This window comes from Papaver somniferum, chromosome 1 (genome assembly GCF_003573695.1).
Source record: "Papaver somniferum cultivar HN1 chromosome 1, ASM357369v1, whole genome shotgun sequence".
Classification (NCBI taxonomy): domain Eukaryota; kingdom Viridiplantae; phylum Streptophyta; class Magnoliopsida; order Ranunculales; family Papaveraceae; genus Papaver; species Papaver somniferum.
Genome location: NC_039358.1, coordinates 222,280,643 through 222,302,200, shown reverse-complemented (window position 1 = coordinate 222,302,200; position 21,558 = coordinate 222,280,643). Strand labels below are relative to the sequence as shown.

At 34.4% G+C, this 21,558-nt stretch overlaps 1 non-coding gene across 1 annotated transcript; it reads right to left on the bottom strand.

Moving 5' to 3' along the window:
- Positions 1 to 7,541: 7,541 nt before the first annotated feature.
- On the bottom strand, positions 7,542 to 7,622 carry LOC113341326. The gene has a single exon (XR_003355896.1). It is a non-coding gene; the product is annotated as a small nucleolar RNA SNORD36 (small nucleolar RNA).
- Positions 7,623 to 21,558: the final 13,936 nt, after the last annotated feature.

Here is a 21,558-nt window from a genome sequence, read left to right as displayed (position 1 = left end):
TCATTTAAGTCAAACCGTCGTACTTTAAAAACTAGAATTACATATGTAGCAGAATTAAAAATTACAATCTCTCTGACGTCGCTCCCTCATTGTTATCTTCTGGAGTCAAGCATATATATAGTGTGTTTTACACTAATATTCGAACACACTATATATGCTTATATCCAAACATGGTTACTTTCTCAACTCTTTATTTCAATCATTGAAACATTATTCTATAATGAAAATAGCCGTTTTCACACACAATTAGCATCAAAGAAAATTTCAAGATATTGAAATAATCATTATCGAAACATTCCAAGCCTACATCAAATGATTGTATCACACAAACCACGTAAGATGTTACTCGGCAATTTTCTCATAATATAAGATGAACTTGGTCGAAGCGAAAGCTTACCAACACATTGTTGATGGTGGTTTTTAGCTTAGGGTTAAAATCGTAAAACCTTGCATCGGATGTAACGTCACTTTGCAAGGAAGCGGTGCTGTGAGTGCTAATCTCTCCACCGACATATTTATTGAGTCGCTCAATATACTTTTATCCATAATACTCTGTAAATTTCGGCACCTCGCCAATACGAGACTCAATGAGTACTTTCATGTGCTATGTTCCCCAGCAGAACCCTTAAATCGGTATGGCATGACGGATTCATGTTCACTCGCAGCGGAGTAGCATGAACCTCCAAGTACCAAAGTTAAGGCTATTGCACAAAATGCTCAGACGTAAAGCACACTACATTATGTAGATAAGGATTTTTATGGCAGCATACAAAATCCATCCAATTATTGTGATAACTCACAAATAACTCATAAACCCGGCTAATTTGCAAAATTAGGGTTTCGCGCCCCGCGCAGTATACTATACCCCGTTGGTCGAAACCATGCTTAGACAAACTAGGCAACCAAATCTTCCACAGCACACTAAAAGTGCGGTCGCGCCCTAGCATGCCGACCCTCTTTCCATCGACCAATCAGGTCGCTTTAAACTCGCCACGCGCACTAGAAGAATGGCTGCGCCCTAGCTTGCCGGCCCCCAACTTTCATTGACCAATTAGGTTACTCCAAACCTGTCGCAGCCTCAAAAGGGGTCGCCATACTAAGTCGGCTTCCAAAAAGTGCCAACTTCCCAAAACGCGCCAACATGCCGCACGCGCATGACGCAAATGCCAGACCCGCATGCCAAACGCGCATGCCAGACACGCACGCCAGACGCGCATGCCAAACGCGCCACTGCCAATTAAAGATAACCATGATCGACGGCTACCTTTCCTCCTGAGATGCAATCTCAGCCATCCAAGTTCGCCACCAAACTAACATGGCTTGTTGCAACTTTTGAGCGACCATGATGCCAAACCCTAAACTAGCACGTCACTATTCCACGGCTACTGGCATTCCACCATGTCACAGCTACTAGCACGTCGCTATGCCACGGCTATTGGCATGCCACCATGCCACAACTACTAGCACGTCGTTATGCCACGGCTACTGGCATGCCACCATGCCACAGCTACTAGCACGTCGCTATGCCACGGCCACTGGAATGCCACCATGCCACACATAGCAACCTGCTACACGTTTTCCACGAAAACACTCGAGACATCAAAACATTTCACAAACTGGGGGATACTCATCAGGGTATTGGTCTGACGGTTTACAGCGTGCGGCGCGCAATGCGCCCGTTACAAGAAAGTGTCATGAAGTAGGGAAATTAGTGGTGGTAAAAGTAATGTCGTAACCAATTCATTTCCTTCATCATGGAAGCATAATGACCGACGGTTACACGAATTCACTTCCCTCATCATGGAAGCATAACTCCTCACGGTTACACGTTACTCTTTTCTTCCAGCACTCAAACGTTTCCACTTCCTACGAGACCAGGGTACGCTTTGTTACGACTTGTATAAATAGGTCTCACCTATTTCCACCAAACAACAAGTTTTGGTCAAGAGAACAATACCACATCCATAAATCACCTGGTAACTTTCCATTCAGCTCACCGGTTCAATTTTCTGATACAAGTCACAAAAACGCCCATACTTCCAGAATCAACTATTCTGGTCTCAACACTTTCTTCGCTTCCCTCCCTAGGACCAACCCTTCTCCTTCACTTTGTTAGCGAAGCAAGCCTGGAACGACCATTTCTTGGTTTAGGCCAGGATTGTACAGATTGATCTCTCGAATCAAAAGTACTCTCGTGCAGTACATTGTTTTGGGTTTAGATTTGTTTCTCACCCACACACAAGAATACCAAAATCGGCAGAAGCAGTTTTCACCCGGAAACACACATATTTCGAGAAATAGGTAAGCGAGATATACTCAACTCGAAATCTCAAATGTGTATAGAGAAAACTATATCTTAACACGATTTATGTCTCGACATAGGAGATAGTAGAAATAGACTTTCCAAGTGATAGATGAGTTCAAGTCTCCACATACCTTTTGTCGAAGAAGTTCCACAAGCTCTCATTAGTATTATCTAGGATGGTCCACAAAACTACCATGGTTGTATATGACCATGAATTTTTTGATTGTTGTTGTTGATTATTTTGCATCCAACTCTCAAACATAGTAGCCATAGAATCATGAACTACTGAAAGAACATTAGAGCCTCCTGGTATTTGCATCCAAACAACTCTAGAAAAAGAACAGGTGAACAGAATATGCATAGAACTTTCTTCATACTGATTACATAAGGGGCACTGCTTATTAATATATCTACACACCCTTGAGAGCCTTTCCTTTATTGGCAAAATATCAATTAAACATTTCCAAAAGAAGTGTTTAATCCTTGGCCAGGTTTGGATGTTCCAAAAATATTTCCATCTTATATCAGTACCTTGTATAGTCGTAAAGACCTGAACATCCCCCAAACTAAGATCATGCAACTTATTATAAGCAAATTTAAATGTGAAATCCATATTCCTTGTTAACTTTCATATCAGCTTGTCTTCTGCAGCGGTTGGAACCCTGGTGTGTTCATAATCAGATCAGATGTAGTTGCTTCAAAGAGATGTTTAACCACCTCAGAATTTCATACTTTACCATCTTGTGTTATAAATTCTTGTATTCATACAAAGTTTTCACTATCAGTTGTACCTTTTCTAGGATAAGGTGGACTGTTCAATCCTATAACCCAAACATCCATCCATATTTTGATTTTAGTTCCTCTGTCTAACCTCCAACAACTATGTTGCTTTATAAAACCGATCTGCTTTTGCACTCCATTCCAAGCCCAAGAGCAATTGGATTTAATATTTGCATGAAGCATGCTGGTTCCAAGAAAGTATTTAGCTTGCATAGCCTTCACCCATTGAGCATCTGCTTTAGTGCAGATTCTCCATGCTTCCCTCACTAAAAGAGCTTGATTAAGTATTTTGAGATCTATAAAACCTTGGCCACCAAAATGCTTGTGTAAACCCAACTTTTTCCATGAGACAGTACATTTCCCCTTTTTTTTTATTCAAACCCCCACCAAAAATCTCTCTGCTCCGCATATATCTTGTTGATTGTATCGACTGGTATCTGAAGACAGCTCATTGAATATGGAGGGATAGTATTTGTGACTGTTTTTATCATCAAAGATTTCCACATTGAAACATGGTTTTACCATTCTAATCAGATAATCTATTCTTGCCTCTATCTGGTAAATGTGAGAAGCACTTAATCTTTTTCCTGCCAATGATAAGAGGTATTCCCAAATATTTTTCATTTGTATTCATCTTAGGTACCTTTAATCTTCTTGCCAGCAGTCTGCAAAATCCTGAGGAACATGCGCACTAAAATACACGCTTGACTTATTGAAGTTAACCAATTGGCCAGAAGCATTACCAAAATCTTCGATGATTTTCATCACATTATGAAGGTCAGCATTTAAGAAAAGTACACAATCATCCGTGAAATATAAGTGTGAAATTGATGGTGCACCTGTAGCAATTTTGATACCTTCAATTTGTTTCATTTGCTCAGCATGATATAACTGTCTGGAGAAAGCTTCCATTACTATGATGAAAAAATAAGGTGACAATGGGTCACCCTGACGCACTCCTCTGGTAGGTTGATATGCAACACACGGAGATCCATTCAGAAGGATATAAATCTTTGTGGTACTTATACACTGCACGATAAGGTTGCACCACTCCGTACTAAAACCCATTTGCTTCATTACATCCACAAGAATGACCATTCGAGTCGATCAAAATCTTTTGACATATCAAGCTTTAAAGCTAGGTGTTTAGAAGTTTCATTTTTATTCTTCGTTGTATGCACTATTTCTTGAGCAAGCTGAATAATATCTGAAATCTGCCTACCCGGAACATATGTTGACTGAAGTGGAGAAATTATGTTGCTCATCAACTTTTTCATTCTCAAAGACATAATTTTTGAGATGATTTTATAGGATGTATTGCACAGTGCAATGGGACGAAGATCAAAAGGGAATTGCTTGTTCTTAGTCTTCGGTATTAAAGAGACATTTGTGTTATTGAGGCTCTTAAGAATATAACCTGTGCGAAAAAACTGCTGCACCATTTCAATAATATCATTGCCAACAATTTCCTAATGAGTCTTGAAAAAACCAGGCGGAAATCCATTCGGCCTAGGTGCTTTCCACGACTTCATTACTTTAAGAGCTTTGAATATTTCTGCACCGTCAGGCATTCACATAAGTTCATAATTATCAGCCTCTGTTATTACTTGAGGGATGCATTGAAGAATCTTCTCATTCTTAGCTGGTGAACATGTTGAATGTAATGAACTATAGTGCCTTGTAAGGAAGCTTTCCAACTCCTTCCTTGTTGTACACCAATTTCCATCTTCATCTTTTAAAGCGACAATATTGTTTCTTGATCTTCTCTTATTTGCAGATGTGTGATGATGCTTTGTGTTCCTATCCATCTCGCGATAATATTCATTTATTGCCTCTTATCCCTAAAAATTATTTTGGGTTTGATGCCAATATTCAATCTGAGCTTTAACATTCTTTATTTGAACTGTGGAGCTTTGGTCTCTACTTTCTCCTTGAATAGCTTCGAGCTGCTGATGAAGAAGAAAAATATTGCTTTGGATATTGCCAAACTTTTCACGATTCCACTTTGCCACAAACCTTCTTGTAGTTATAAGGCGCCTAGAAACTTGGTAAGCACGAGATCCATTGATTCATCTTTTTCATAACATTGGAAGCTGCAACAACTTCTAACTTTAAAGATTCATCTTTTTCATACATTGGAAGTATTTCCAATTACTTTTTCTATCTCCATCTATAGAAGGAGTCCAACATGATTGGGCAGTGGTCAGAGCCCAATTGTGGGAGATGTAGAAGTTTGGCATTAGGAAAATGAATCAACCATTTTTCATTTGCAATGGCCCTATCCAATCGAGATCTTCTCACATCAGCTCCATGCGCATTTGAGGACCATGTAAAAGATCTTCCGGTGTATCCCATATTTTTTAAACCAGCTTCATGAATTATATTAACATATTTGGAATCCCTTGAAGAAGAAATAACTGATCTTGTAGTATTAGAAGAAATATAGTTGATGGATATTCGATTCTCATTATTGAAGATCATATTTAAATCTCCTCTTGTCCTTGTTGTTTGGATAAGAAGAACCATACATACAAGTGAGCAAGCACCCAGGTTTAGAAGGATCATCCTGCACGGTTATTTAATAGTAAAGCTCAAATCTCTGATATAAGTCCATTGCTTATCCTTGTTTGGATAAGAAGAACCAAACATACAAGTGAGCAAGCACCCAGGTTTAGAAGGATCATCCTGCACGGTTATTTAATAGTAAAGCTCAAATCTCTGATATAAGTCCATTGCTTATCCTTGTTTGGATAAGAAGAACCAAACATACAAGTGTTGTTTGGATAAGAAGAACCATACATATAAGTGAGCAACCACTCATGTTTAAAAGGATCATCATCAATTAATAATCCAAGAATCCGAGTACAATAATCCAAGAATCCAAATTCCAAACTTCATTAACATCAGCACAGCGGAAGAAAAAAGATGTTCAGTTATTTCGAGGTCTACTCTACGCATAGTAGAATTAGGAATTACATGTTTAACCTTTCCAAAAAGTTTAACATTAGCAAAAGTTTAACACTAGCATGCAAGCATTTCCAAAAATATAACAAACCCCGTTAAGACAAGTAATTATATTAGTTTTAAATAACCAGGTTTTATTTGACTGGTAAGGCTCACATATTAGAGGCAGCGCACAATATCAGCCTTTTCCAACCAATAAGCTATTAAACTTGAACACATTCGCTCTGGTGGAAGGCTCTCGATGATGATGTCATTGTGGCGCGTATCCTTGCCTACTCCTGTCTTAACATTCAGATTAGATGAGTATCCTTGCCTACTCCTGTCTTCACATTCTCAGATTAGATTGTGGTGAGCATCCTTGCTTACTCCTGTCTTCACATTCAGATTAGCTGTAATCTCTACTTTGCCAACGAGGAAATACTGCTCATGAATTTGTTACCGTAGAAGGCTGCTTAAGTGTTCTAGGATCAACATGAAGACATTCAAGGTGTACATTGTAAAGAAACGTGGAAAAGTGAAGGCCGAGTACACTCTGTCTTCTCATTCCATTTTCCTTTAAAATGTAACCCTTGAATTTCTTTAATATTATCAATTGGAAAATTAGTGCATCCCCTCACTTGAACCGTGAGCCCACCCACCAATAGCTAGGTAAATCAGTGCATCCCCTCACTTGAACCGTGTGCCGACCGACTACTAGCTAGGTACCTTACTGACTTTTAGCCTAGCCCATGCATAAGGTAATAGAATTTTTGATGACATAGATCAGAACAAATATCCTAGGAATTCAGTGTCAACAAAAAAGAAAAATCAAACTTAATCGAACTTTGTATAATTAAAGAAAAACCTCCGGTAAGTTCAGAAGCAAGCACAAGTGCACAGCTATAATCAAACTTGGTATCTTAAGGTCTTGACTCGATTTGACTAGAAGGATTTATTTGACCTTCAACTTATCATACACATAAGCCCAACAGCTGCCGAACAAGAGTATGCGCTGTGGATTTTAGTTTTGAGTGTTTGAGGTTTGATCTGGACCCTGGTCAGATGAACACTAGGTTCACATGATTTTCACTTTAAATGGAGGCAACGTTCTGGAATTTTGCCTTGCATTTCTATCACGTCTCATAAAAATCATTCTAAAAGCATCAAGAAGTAGAGGATTATGTACAACACTACAAAACAACATATTATATAGTTGCTTAATAATACAAAATGCATCTTAGTAATGGGATCACAAAATATAACCAAAATGCATCCTTAATGATTCAGTTGGGTTTCATTTTGTAACCCCATCACCAAGAACTTCAAAACATTGTAGAAAAATCTCAAGTGTAGGGTACATATGTACAGGTGATAGCAGTGGATATGAACTTCACCCTCCAACGAGAGTACACATTGATATGCTAGGCTTGTAACCGTGTTAATCACTGTATTAAGTTTTAACACTTGACTAAACCTAGCACTGTATTATTGAAGAACTACATATAAGATTAAATGAGCATCAGTTTTAAAAAGCTCGAATATTTTGTAACTTCATAATAATCAGTATGAAAAATATTTGTTTCATCATCTGCTCATTCTAAATCATACACTAAACAAATCAATCATTGACTACAATTATATCAAATCAATTATGAACAATGAACTGATTAAGGAATGTTTTCCAAACATGTAATCAATGAGATTAAAAAATCTCACAGAATAATCAAACATGAATAGGAAGTCTTATTTAGCAAACGTAGAAATTGCCTCATAACATTCGAATAAAATCAGATTTTATACCGGTTTTGGGACAGAGTGCGTTTGCATAGTTAGATAAATCAACCAAAAATAAATAAACCCTAAAAATAAATGACAAATCAAGATTGTTGTATGTTTATGAGATGATTGAACTGCGATGTACCAGTATTTAAAGGGCCTGAAGAATCAGATAAAGAATCAAAATAGGCGAGTGATACTGATTCAATTTTGCAAGTTCCTGTAAAAGGTATAATCGATTGAATCGTAGATTTTTTTCAAGATCCAAACAAGAAGCTGACTTGCACGCATATATGATTTATAATTAAACACACAACATCAAACAGAGAAAAGAAATCCTAGACTAAGATGCCGATTTCAACAGAAAACGATAGCTAGGGTTTACAGAAGACATATAGCAGAAGGCAATGTAGAAAGGAGAGGCGTAGCTTTTTGCTTTATAAGGTCCCAAATTAGGGTTGAGGATTTTAGTAGTTGAAACGGGCCTTGTAAAGCACACGGTTTGGGCCCAAATGCCTCGGATGAGTAGTGCCATGATAAGTTGGGGATGAGCTTGGTCTGGATTGGACGGGCCACATCCGATCCGATATATGATGGATTTGAGGGTTAGCATTCGTATCCGATTCAAAATCTAGTGGTGGGTTTGGATGTAGAAATTTAAAGGTGGGATTCATGGGTATAAGGGATTTGGTGGAATTATATTTCTCTCGGTATGCTTGGTTGCCAAAATTCCTGGATTCACGTTTTCTATAAGAATTACTTTTCCAGCAAATCTTCCGTATGGTTGGATGCGGTTTAGGGGTCACCCGCATCCAAACCGTCAAAATTGCGGATTTGAAAAATCCAACCGTGTCCGGCCCAATCATCCAAAGATTTGACATCCACGGACCAATGGGTGATACGGACCGGATGCGGATTAACCGCGGATTTAGTAAAAAAGAAAAAAAAAAACTAATTCCACGTAAGCCCAATTTTCATCAGGAGGTTAAGGCAAAGAGTACAAAGGAAAGGAGAAGTTGCGATTTTGAGTTACAGGTTTCACTAATATCAATATGGAAAAAAACATAGAACAGATTCATTCATTGTTCAAACTTTACAGTGCCCTACAGAAAGTTTATCTTCAGGCTAATAGACAAGCTTAACTTAATTCCCCCGAACTTCCTACCATCAAGTGCAAGCTTTGCCTTGACAGATTGCCTTGACATAACTTGTGGTGCCCACGTATTTTAGGAATACCAGAAGTAATTAATAGAACGACGCAAAACTTATCAGCATCCACTGTTCAGAGCTTAACAAATAATGAAATTATAAGTAGCTTCACTGATCGAAAATGTTACAGCACAATATGAAGGAAAGCACCGCAATAAATTATGTCAATACCTCAAGAAGAAAATAAGAGATGTTAACGTTTAAAGAAAACTACCAGAATACTAAATTGGAGTGGTTCTTGTTAAGTATTTTCCTCCTTTGTTTCTTCATTTCTCTTCATTGGTAAAGCAGCTACGGTCCGGGTGGATCCGCGGATTTTAAAGTTCAACCGTAACCAAACCGCTAAATGTGCGTATTTGAAAATCTCACCAGTTTTCGGCCCATTGATCTTGCGGATTAGGTTTCACCCGCGATTTTGCGGACGGATACGGGTGAAATCCGCGGTTCCGGACTTTTTGCTCACCCTTACAATATGGAGTCCGACCCCTCCCCCTAAAATTTGCTGGGAAACTTCTCAAGGGATTTATTGACCCATTTTTTTTAACTCTAAATGTCATATATATATATATATACAATTTTAAGATTCTAAAATAATGCCAAACTGTATATAGACTTTAAAACAAGATAATTTTATGAATCCTAGGATTTTTAACTGAGTTACCAAACATATGAAGGGTTCACATGAATCCCAGAATTTATAATCCCATGGGATTATAAATCTTGGAAATTGTGAAATTCTGCAAACAAACCCACCGTAAAGGATTTTTGGTTTTTATGGATGTGCGATGGACGAACCGAATACACATGCCCTAATAAATTTTATTTTTGCCAATGTTATAATTGACGATAATAATCTTAACAAATCTAATCATTATTGCAAAGGCCAAAATACATTTAATTACATGTTTTCTCTATATCTTTCTAGTTCAAGACTTAAATATCTGATGGAAGTAAATGATGAAGAGACAAAATGAATATATAGTGGAGCATATGTAAGTACTATTGTCCCATATTTACGGAAATTTTATACATTCAATGTAAAGGGTGCGGTGTTCAACGAATATTTAAGACATCGTCTGCATCCAATCAAAAATTTGATTTTATCCTACAAATTACACACGCATCCAGTCCATCAACATACGAATCAGACACCAAAGCAGATCGGGCTCGCGGATTTGGTCCCAAATGCTCACCCCTAATGATAACTTACTTGACTGATTGCACAACCATCGCTAAGGTGGTTCGTGACAATTTAATGGATTACACGACCACTACTCAGACGATTCATTAACTCGATAGACGCACAATTATTGTTTGGGTGATTCCTTATAACTTAAGGGATTCTACGAAACATTGCAACATTACTCCTTTTTTTTTTGAGCAAAGAAAGTTTTTGATCTAATCACGAATTCTACAGACCATTGCAACATATAGGACTGACTACAGGCACGCTGACACTTAGGACTGACACAAAACAAAACCAAACAAGCAAACTTAACTACATACTGTCCTTTTCCAGGACTTTACAGAGCATACTTTGAGGAACATCCCACCAAACTTGGAATTTTATACTAGATCTAGCAAAATATTGGGCTTTGACTAACTTTAAGTATTTGTGGCGGTTGGTATAAAAACCCTCACAAATTATTTTTTCGGACCCTTGAAACTGAGCGAATTTGACTTTGACTTTGACTAACTTAAGTATTTGTGGCGGTTGATCATAAACCCTCACAAATAACCCTTATTTGTGACGCTCTTTAAAAAACCCTCACAAATAATACCTGTTTTTGTAGTGTTTGTCTGCTACTTTGTTATTACTCCTTTTCGTAAATTGAATCACACAATTATTCAGACTCCTAAGAACAGACCGACACTTCACTACTAGGTTTTCATCTTCCCACTACACACTAGAACTTTGACCATTACAACTTTTAACCACTGCTTGATTATCACCTTCAATGATCAAATTTAATAGCCCCATCTCTTGAATCCCATTGGAGAGCTTTCAGAAAGACCATCATCTCAGCTTATAAAATGTCTCTAGTTATTCCTGAGAATGCCATTGCCCCCACGAATGTTCCTATATGATCACGAAGTATAACACCAAAACATATATTCATATATTTATCAATTATAGAAGCATCTATATTCAAATTTCAGCCAATTTACTAGAGGTTTTTCCCAAGCTTGCTGAGTTTTTAGGATCATCCTATGACTCATGCTGGAGTTTATGCCATAGTTTATGCATAAAGTTTTTATTTTTCCTACAATGTTAGTAGGATGATGCATCATATTCTCAAAAACTTTTTCACGTCTGGATTTCCAGATATGCCAAAGAGTAATGACAGCCAGATTTAGAAGAAAAGGATACTCTGCTTCGATGGAGTTTGATTCCTCAAACCAAGTTCTAATCCAAACTTGTAATTCATTCAGTTGGTTGACAGAGTGATGCAGAGCTGAAGAGATACCGAACCATATTATATTAGCGACTGACATTTCAACAGGAGGTGAGTGGAAGACTCTTCTTCTTGATCACACATTGAAGTACACATCTTGTTGTTGGTTGAAATGAATTTGCCCAAATTCTCGTTGACAAGGAGAATGTTATGGAAACATTTCCAAATGAATTGCTGAATATTATGAGGAATTTTTGTATGCCAGAGTTTTAACCAAGCCTTGTCAGACATCTGCAATGAGTTGTGATGAACCATCAATTTTTCTTTTTGCAGTTCTTTGTATGCATAATTAGTAGTAAATTCTCCATATCTAGTTAAAATCTATTTTTTCTTCGTTACTAGACAATGTGTCATATATGCCCAGACAGGTACTGGCATAACCCCAATGACGACTACCCTATGATGCAATAATTATTTTATTTTTTTTTGATAAAGGATATATATAGATAATTAAAAATTTATTTACAAGAAAAAGGAAAACAGGTTAAAGTCTTCTAAAAAACATGAAACCTCAAAGAAATATATTACATCTTAGTATCTTTCTAGTGATAAAAAATTTGATAAAATGAGTATTCATTGAAAGTTCTTTTAGAAGATCGCAAGAGACGTAAATCATGTTTGACTGTCAACGCAAATTTTTCAGTTATCTTTACTTGGCATTCGTTAATACAAGACTTTATATCCTTCTATATATCCTAAGTGATGGCATATAAAAGCACATTATATATATGGTTCTGCTTCCCACTTAGACTAAGAAATTTCCAACCTCTAATCAATGAGTCTTGCAAATTTTATGACGAGCAACCCATCTCACTTTATTCTTGTTTTCCTCTTCCTTCCATTGAAAATTTTTCATCACTCTATTCAACTTCTTCTCAATATAGACTGACATGTGTAAGATAGAAAAATAATATATTCGTAAACTCTTTAAAAAAGATTATAATAAGAGTTACTCTTCCATTCTAGTTAAAATTTTCTTTTTCAATGAGATAATCTATTTTGCATTCTTTTTATAACCACATATCATACTGCCAAATTCACACTCGAAGCTTTGACATGCAAGCCTAAGCAAGTGATAGGAAGAGAGTCAGTTTACAACCCAAATGCAATACCAACTCCTCCATTAGACCATCAACACCGATACTAGTTGTTGAATTTTTTTTCTATATTTATTTTAAGGCCAGTGAGAAACTCGAAATCATCAAAATGACATGAGTCTTCTAACTTCATCCTTAGAAGCATTCAACAAAATAATGATATCATCAACAAAATGTAAATGAGAAACGATTGTAGCATATTCCTTCGCATGGAAACTTCCCATGTTATTCTCCCTGATATCCTTATTAGGAAGTTTCGATAAAATCTCCACTTCAAGTTTTTAAATTCTCTAATTTTCTTAATCTTCAATACTAAAAACCTGCGTTTGAGTGGAGTTTATTAACATTAGAAAATTTATAGTTCACTCAACAAGTTCGGAATCACCCAAATCTACTATAGTAAAATCTTTAAAGTCTTGAGTGACCTAATATCAGAAGAGAATAACCTAATTATAATAAACAAGAACTCATCTAGAAGATAACTATTATGTTAGTTCAACTACAAGTAATAAACAAAAAAGAAAGTGTGATTCTTGGTTTCCCACCAATTGTGCTGCTAGAGTTTCTTGATCCCAGATAAGTTCTTAAACTAGTTAATAGTGTTTTTCCCATAACAAACCATATTTACGCGTCACTTTTCCTGAGAGCACCACTCATTTGAACCCACCAAGTTTGGATGTCAAGTTTGGTTATGTCGCTTGAGTAGATTACAAAATTCAACTTCGTTGTGATATCCTAGGAATATAGAAATATCAAGACTTACTCTAGTTACTCATAAAGCCTTAATATGTATATATTGAAGACAACGAAGACATTATCCATCTGTTCGAGGTTAGTAACTACATACTTGACTTGTTTCATTTCTATGTTCGTTATTTAAAGTCTTTGTTCATTGAAAACATAACATGCGAAGTTAAGTTGGTTAAAAATGACTTATATTGGTCATTATGCTGTGATCAGAGTATAAAAAAATGACGTATAATAGTTGTTTCAACAATTTAAGCATATAGAGTTATGAAGTATAGTTTATATAGTGTGTTAACATCTTAAGGATTTGGTGTTCTAGACACTGCACTAATTGGTAGCTTGTTATTATTTAGTGTGTTAAACTTCCTAGTGAATCCTTTCTTTAAAATATATATTAGAAAGCATTCATTAAAGTTGTAGACTTGCGAATTTTGTTTTGTAGAAGAAATGGGATTCACGAACGTTTTTAAGACCGATCCTATAAGTAGGACCAATTCCTTGGGTTTGATCTTTGTGTTACTTCTAACGACGTTGATTCTTTGGGATCCACAAACAATCTATCTTGTTAAACATAAGACTTGTAGAAGATCGCACAAATTGTTTGCATTTATTTGGTAGGATAGATCTTGTTCCTCAAGATTGAATATTTGAAAAATATTTTCCTTGGTTTGATCTTTTGACCAAAGGAGTTTTTGTTGGTATAAACGGAAAATCTTTTACTCTGCTTTTGTCACTGATCTAAAGATTGATTTTGATGATTAATAAGTGAGTTGGTTACTGGAACAAATTTCGTTCTTTGATTTTTCCGGTTACGATCCAAACTAATTAAGTGCAGAAGTTTGCACATTGGTGAAGCAATTCAAGATAGTGGGTTCTGTATTGGGATTCATGTACATTGGCCGGATTGGTTGTAGGTGCAGAGATACTGAGAAAACTGAGTAGTGAAGGTGTGTTTACTTGGACTCAACTATACGAAGTTGCAGTAGTCAAATTTTTATAGCGATATAATTCTGAAAATATTCAAACTGGACTAGATCTCGTGGTCATTCGTGGTCCCCAAATCTTTTGATATAGTGGTAGTATCGTCCACTTTGATCTTTCGCTACAACATCAATTCGTTGATAGAATATTTGGAATGTCGTATTTATCGTGTAATACCCGCAATTGTGTATTAATCCTAATCATTCATTGCATCGTATCCTCAAATTCTATATCCACAACGTTCCCTGTTGTGTAACGCCCGAACTTAACTATCAACTAATACTTTGAAAAAAAAGAAATGATGAGATAAGAAAGCTTATAATCGTAATAAATTGAACATAAAAAAATTAATATATAATCATTCCACCAATTAGGTTTTTTCTACCCTTTTCCTAAAATGAATAACCTAAAAACCAAAATTCGTAATTTAGATACGAATCATATGATGCAAGTGGTTTTCTTAATATTGATTTGAGAAATCTACCATAAAACATGAGGTGGAGAAAAACGAAATTTCAAACTCAACAATATATATTTGCATAATCATCATTAGGTTACATCTTAGGTTTTTGTTACCAAAACATATGTAAATTGCACTATGATGGTGACTAGGTTATCGTATATATTTCAGGTATGATGCGGATTTTTGGGTAACCTGAATCTTTTTTGAGCCAGAAAGTAAATTTAGGATCTCTTAGCAAAATTTGGAACGAATTTGAGAGATTTAGGTTCGATAATGGGTCATATCTAGATTTTTTGTGACAAAGATTTTTTTTGAAAAAAAATTCATTCTGGGTCACATAACAAAACTTTTTTGTGTCACTTTGCTTCCGTGTTATGATTAAAATTTTCAAGAGTATACTTTCAAATATTCTTCTCTGGATTGAAGCATATATGTATATATATATATATATATATATATATATATATATACATATATATATATCTAATGAGGGGTTTATACTGTCACGTTCATATGTTTCTTTATTATTAATTTTAAATGATTTCTCAGTACCATATCGCAGGTTATTTCTGGTACATCTTAATCTCGACGAAAAATATATTTTTTGTAATCACTCAGACCTTTTTGAATTTATTTGGAAAAACCACAAATAACAATGTAACATCAAGTACAATATTCGTATATTTCATCAAGTTTCTTTCTCTGTTTTTACAATCAATTGCACCATTAAATTGAGAAGAAAATTGAAATATTCACATAAACATAGGTATATTTGGTGCTATAAGTTAACTTTCTAACATATCCAAATATCTAATATGTTGCTATCATTATCATATTGTCATAATCATATTACAACTTATGAATTAAGTTAATATAATCTTGGATTATTAGTTTTCATCCATGTTGGATTAAATTTTACCACGACTTCCAATATTATTTTATGATCCCGCAATTGTATAATTAAAATGTCTTTCCAACAAATTCTCAACAACGTCAATAGGGGATTCTAAATTCGTATAATGCCTTTAATTTCTCTAAGATTTTAATTAAATAATAATCCACGAGATAAGAACAGTGTGCACCCATTGAACCATCTTGACTTCCATGAATATTGTGTATTTGGATATATTTTTTCTGCTCAGTCAATCTTCCAGAAATGTAATCAATTTTATGAATAGTAAAAGTGTCTTGATAAGTTTGATATATATTATTTCATCATGGATTTGATAACAATAAAGTCTTTGACTAATTTTTATTATTCTTGGTTTGCCAAACTTCACATACTTTTGGTAATTTTGTTAGAGCATCTCTCGATTAATTCTAAACCACTAATTCCATATTCAGACATTCAAAATAAATTATAATAAGAATATGCATAATTAAAATTGTACACGTTTTCTTTTACAAACACAACTAAAAAGTCGACTAAACAAACTTTATACACCAACAAAAGAAAAAGAATGAATAAACACCATAACATACGGATGATCGTCACATTCTTGATGATGGGAGTAACACAAATGTCTATTATAAAAGAACATGCACGATATCTTAAAATACTTTATCAAAAAAGAACTTACGACATTAATTATCAAACTCAATCAATAAATGAATCTAATTGAATCAAAGAAATAACAGATCCAACTAAAAATCAAGCAAATTAGTCGATTATATACCGCGATTTTACCAAATAATGAGCTTAAATTCTTCGACCATATAACAAATTACCTGAACTCAGACCCAAAGACGATGGAGAAAGGGAGAGTATGTAATTGTAATTCCGATTTTCAAACCCTAAAATCAAAGAACACAAACAACGTGAGAGATTTTCAAACTACAATTCATGTAACCTAAAGCCCTATTAAAATATGTAAAGAGAATAAGAAAGAGATTTTTATCCTAATTTTAACAGAAAATAGATTTATGGGTTTTGTTTGTAGATTTATGCTGGAAACTAAAAAGATTTAATCACGAAGAGAGTGAGACATGAACTTAATCGAGAGAAGGAGAAAGAGATTTCTCAGAAAAGTTTTATGAGAGAAGATTCAGTAAAATGTTTATATAGGAGAAGAGATTTTTCAAATTATTTTAAATGTTTTTACGAACTCATAAGTCTTTTATTTGTAGTTATGGCGTGGGATGATATAGTAATATTGAGTGTGAGATAAAATCCTAAAACCTGTAGGAACGACCATAGATAAAGGGTCCCAAATAATCCTCTACTAAAGCAATGTGGACGATCAGAACAACTAACTCTCACTAGAGACTGTTTTGAAGAAAAAAAAACGGTCGTCCCTAGAAGCCATATGTTTTATATTGATTAAACCCATCAATCACTTCTTTTTTTTTTTTTTTTTTTTTTTTTTTTTTTTTACAAATCCGGAAAATTGGTGTTAATATCCTTGTAAGTGAAAACGAATAACATGCTTAAAATTATGTGAATCATTCTATTTTTATGATTATTGCATGTGCTTATAACACAATCACTTCCATCATTAAGTAACCAATGTCCTAGTATGATATTGTAGATGATATATACATATATCAAATCATGTGGTTTTTATTAATATACAAACAATTGTATTTTTTATTTAACCACAAACCACATCTGATGGTGTATCTTTGTTATTTTTTGAACACCTCTCTCATCCCGATTAGAGTAGTTCACTGGTTGATTTTCTTTGGAGAAAAAAGAAGAAGAAACAAAACTAATTGTTTCCTTAAGATTGGTCGGTTTACATCTCAACAAAGGGGAGGTATCATTTTGTAGCTTATATATTACACCAAATATGTGTAAATGGTACATTAGCCGGAATAAATTATAAGTATCTGGTATATATTAGGTTTGCAGTAAACATGTAAGTCTGGTTCAATCAAGCTCCAAAATCGAGACATTGGTCCAAAGAAAAGTTCTTCATCTTCATGTTACTGCTAAACTTGTTCATTTGTGTAAAATATCTTAGAATTTCTCCCACATAGAAAAGCTAACCAGATTGTCAAAACAAAATAATATTCTTCTAACTTATAGTTTGGTGATAAAGAATGTTCATCCTCTAATTGGTTAGGATCGTTCAAACAAAGCTAGGGGAGAAAAAAAGTATGGCATACTCAGACGAACACTAAGAAAAATCAAACCAAGTTTCTCAAATTAAGGAAAGTGAAGTTGTTAAAGACATAAAAATATGGTTTTTGACCTTTATGCAGTATTATAAGAAACAATGATCAACTGAGAAGGAAACTCATTAGGGAGAGTAAATTGTTCTCCTTAGTCAAGTGTTTTCCCTACTGAGTTTTCCATTTCAAGGTTATAACGAAGCAAGTGAGTCGCTGATTCCACTAGTATCCACAACTCGAAATGTTGTAATATTTTTTCTTCGTCCTGATTTTTTTTCATTTTGGTTTTTTAGAGGAAAGTTTTAACGAGGCAATATGTACGAGCCTAACGTTGTTCCGGGAACTCATTATAAATTGTGTACGATCCTAACGTTTTTTTTTTCCATTTGTGTTTTGTCCTTCTAAATTTTGTTGCCGAGATTTTTAATTATATATTAACTTACAACAATAATCATCATCTAAAAATAAGTATACCCGTAAATCTTCTTAAAATGCGGTTATTGAATAATCTCTCGTATCATCTAATTTAGGTTTTTACAAAACATGGTTTTTCCAGATAAGAACTTAAGAAAGCAAATTAAGAAGTATCGTCAACACCTGTATGAACTTCCAGTGTTTAGGTTTTTCCAGATGGTATTCATCACAATCTTTATCGAGCCAACATGTTCACGACGGTTAATATAATAAAGCCCCAAGTGTTGTTGTGGTAGCCGGTTTTGGTTGGGTGATCACCGTGAAACCTAGAAAAAGTACATGGAAATAGAATATATGTAACAATTTGTTATAAATAATCATCTGAGGCTTTTTAGGCTTGATGCTTTAAGAAGTCAAACGAATCTTAAACAAACCCGAATCAAAAGCAATCCCGAGATAGATAATCTCTAAGAATTTACTGTCAGATAACTATAGTAAAACTTCGATAAATTAATAGTCTTGGGACTGCTAAATTCTATCAATTAGTGAAGTGTTAATTTATCGATAAATTAATAAGTTATTATTATATCGAAACACCCAATTTAACTTTAAATTTCTAAAATAAGTATGTAGTATCAAATATCTAGAGATTTTATTTTCAATTCAAATTATTTTCTAGTTATTTTATTGCATATTATGTGTGTGAATGAATATACTTTGATGTTAAAAATAAAATAAGAAAAAAAAACACTATAAAATCATTTCAGAACTTCTCAAGGGAGTACAAAAAATTAAAGATTATTTCAGATCTAGTGCTTCGAGATCTGAAGATAGAAATTTTGATCAATCAAAGTTAGCAGACTCCATTATGTGTGTTGATCATTAGTAAGAATCAAGTTGTTTGTTGTGCAACGGTTACTTTGAGGATTGACGACTATAAGTTTATTTTTGGTATTGATCTTTGTGATATTTCGTGCACACTTGATTCTCTGGGATCTAACAAACAATTTATTTCGTTAAACATTGGACTTGTGAAATGATCAGGCAGACATGTTTATTGCTTTTACCCGTAGAATTGCTTGACTAGAGTTTGCTAACTGAAATAGGTTTATACTAGTGTTGGTAAGATCTTTAACCAAAAGAGGTTATATTGATTAGATGGAAGATCCATTGTACTCAACTTTATTTCTGGAACATGTTAGTCATTTACTGTTTCGGGTTACAATCCAAAGGAGTTGAAAGCAGAAGTCTACACGAAGTTGCGGTAGTCTTGATAAATTTGTATAACAAATTATTAGAGTATTCAAAACTGGACTAGGTCCCGGGTTTGTTTTGCTTTGTAGTTTTCCTCGTCAAATCTTGTGTGTCGTGTTATTTACTTTACTAAAGCATTATATTGTTCGTCTTTATAATTAAAATATTAGTTCGGTGCCCAACAAATAACTATATACCAACTTAATATCTTGTTGGAGTAATCTTTTAGCAGTTATTGTTTCCATAAGATTACATAATATGTACCTATAATATATTGATACGAAAAAATTGTCGTGTAGCTGGCACCCTCGCCAGTTAAATGAATATTAGTCTGCATACCTTCTCACGATAATTTATGAAAGAATATTTTGGCAGTGAGACATTGGGGTATATTCGTCCTCAGTTGTAAGCTTACCCATGTACCCAGTATATTCTTGGGCATGACATGATCCTGATAAAGCTGTTGATACGATTAACATGTATGAAGGGCGTACACTTAAACACACCGTTTTGTCTTTATTTTGAGCATGGAAACTAACGTTAATGAATGCAATTGCTAAGAAAACAATCAAGAGAGTATTGGAAAGTAATATCTTCGTACCCATAGTTAAGCGATTTTGAATGTTGTATTAGAGAAGTGATTAAAGAATATTGTTATTTATAATAAAAATTGGCTTTAAAAGGAAAAAATTTGTACAAAAATGCATTAAAATATTTTCCTTTAGAAATTACATCACCGATGGTGGTACTACAACCAATTTGCTTACAAAAGCTATTAAAATAAACATATTGTCATACCATTCTTGCTTGTTGGGGTTTGGATCCTCTGTGCCAATAATCCTATGTACATATTGTGCTCACCACTTGCCTGGAGCAACATAATATTCTTGCTAAAAATAAAAACAATTGCTAGTCACGATTTGGGACTTAGTGCTAAAATATAATACAATAACATCATAGTATAATATATTTCAAAAGTCCCTTTTAAGCATTAATAAGATCCAAATATTAAATAAAATAATAAGTGCATTAAAAAAAAACAGTCACAAATATCACATTTTCTAAAATATTACTTAATATTGGTTTATTATTCTTTTAATTTCAAATCAAGATATATTTTGTTAATAATAGTTCATAATGCACTCTAAATATCCGAAATTATATTATTATATTACAACGTATTAGTTAATGGTCTTTTGGGTGCATTATATCAAACTACTAGAATTATCCAAAATTAAAATTATTCTCTAAACTAGTATTGTATTCTGTGAACTAGTAATGTATTTTTTCTCTTTTGAAATATTATCTCCATTCCCAAGCGGGAATGCGGTCTCATAAAAATTAAAACCGTTCACTCCAAGGCCCTGTTTCATTCAATCGTACACTTAACATATCAGTCAAAGTAAGAAAGAATCGAAACTATATATGTTGTAATAAACTCACATGAATCATCTTTTAATTTCCTGAAACAATTTTGTTGATAACTGGTCGATCGATACTACGTGCCTCCACGGTTAAAAACCAAGGCGCATTACTGACCACCGTCTTTGGATAAGGTCCATTGTTACCAGCATAATTTGAGGTCAAAAATCCTTTTTTCAAAGAATGAAAAGAATCGATGACAACAGGATCTTGCTGAAAGGCAAGTGGGTCAGTTTTACCCAACGAGACCGAAAGTTTGTCAACTCCCTTGTTTCCAGCTGCAGTTGATCCACTGTGAGTACCATGGCCTTGAGTATACAGAGAGGGACAAAGGGAGTATACTTGAACAAACCTTTCTGTCTTCATTTTGAGCATAGCAACTAACTTCAATCGATGAGCAATCAAAAAATTAATAGAAATAATCTTTTTGTAGTTAAGTTATTTTGAATTTTGTGTAAGAAAACTGATCAAAGAAGATTGTTATTTATAACCTTTAAAAGTACATATTCTATACATAAATGTATTATAATCAATTTCCTTTGGAAATTTTATCACTTAGGTAGTTATACAACCGATTTGCTTACGAAAGATATTACA